The 1,217-nt window shown below is 76.3% G+C and overlaps 1 long non-coding RNA gene across 1 annotated transcript; it reads left to right on the forward strand.

Annotated features, from left to right (window-relative positions):
• The first annotated feature begins 104 nt into the window (after nucleotides 1-104).
• On the forward strand, nucleotides 105-1,206 carry LOC113979917. Its single transcript, XR_003538019.1, has 4 exons — nucleotides 105-145; nucleotides 560-818; nucleotides 907-1,016; nucleotides 1,101-1,206. It is a non-coding gene; the product is annotated as an uncharacterized LOC113979917 (long non-coding RNA).
• The last annotated feature ends 11 nt before the right edge of the window (nucleotides 1,207-1,217 follow it).

The raw sequence follows: 1,217 nt of genomic DNA on the forward strand, positions 1-1,217 counted from the left end.
GCCCCGCGCCGCCCCCCCGCCCACGAGTGGCCCCCCGAGCACCCCCCGGAGCCGGGCGGGGCCTGGGCGGAGCCCCCCGGGGGGGGCGGTGGGGCGGCCCCGCCCCGCGAGAACGGGCACCCCGCGTACCACGGGGCGGGGGGAGGTAATGGGGGGGGGAAACGGGGGTTGGGGGGGAAAGGGGGGCTGGGGGGGGCGTGGGGAGGGGTCGAGCGGCCGGGGGGGGGGGGCGGGGGGGGGGGGGGGGGGGGGGGAGGAGAAGGGCCCGAGTGCGGGGTGGGGAAAGGGGCTGTGGGGCAGGGAGGAAGCTGGAGGGACACGGGGACGGGAAGGGGGTTGGAGGTGGCGTTGGGGGGCTGGGGGGCACCTTGGGGGTCGAAGGGGGGAATATGGGAAGAGGGGCTGAGGGGCACCTGGGAGACACGGGGAGGGGTTGGGGGGACACCAACCCTGGGTGTGTGCAGGGGGGGGGGAACAGGGAGGGGCCCCCGGGTGTCCAGCAAGGCTTTGGGGGTCTGGGGAGGGTCCCAACCCCCCTGACCCCCCCTGTGCCCCCCAGCCCTGCCCTGCCAGCTGCACCCCAGCCCCCTGAAGCGCTCGCTGTCGCTGGTGCCCGGCAGCCCCCAGCCCGGCCAGGGGGGCGAGTGGGCGGGGGGCGGGGGCCCCGAGGACCCCCCCGCGGCCCCCAGGGCCCCCCCCCCCGTTCGGGGAACACGCCCCCCTGTCCCCCCAGAGCAGCGTGGCCTCGTCGGGCAGCGAACACACCGAGGAGCCCGGCGGGCGCAACTCCTTCCAGGAGGACGGCAGCGGCATGAAGGGTGGGCTGGGGGAGGGCTCCCTGCGGGGGGGGTTTAGGGGTTCTTCGGGGGGGGCCGCCACCTCACAGCCCCCCTCGTACCCCCCCAGACGTCCCCTCGTGGCTCAAGAGCCTGCGGCTGCACAAGTACGCGGCGCTGTTCGCCCAGATGAGCTACGAGGAGATGATGACGCTGACGGAGCATCACCTGGAGTCACAGGTGGGCCGGGGGCGTCCCCGGGACCCCCCCCCGCATCCCTGGACCCCCCGGCAGGGCCGTGACCCCCCCGCTGTCCCCCCCCAGAACGTCACCAAAGGCGCCCGGCACAAGATCGCCCTGAGCATCCAGAAGCTGCGGGAGCGGCAGAGCGTCCTCAGGGCACTGGAGAAGGTCACTGGGGGCACTGGGAGCACGGGGGGG

Source organism: Neopelma chrysocephalum, unplaced genomic scaffold (assembly GCF_003984885.1).
Source record: "Neopelma chrysocephalum unplaced genomic scaffold, ASM398488v2 Primary Assembly neopelma1_90487, whole genome shotgun sequence".
In the NCBI taxonomy this organism is placed as follows: Eukaryota; Metazoa; Chordata; class Aves; order Passeriformes; family Pipridae; genus Neopelma; species Neopelma chrysocephalum.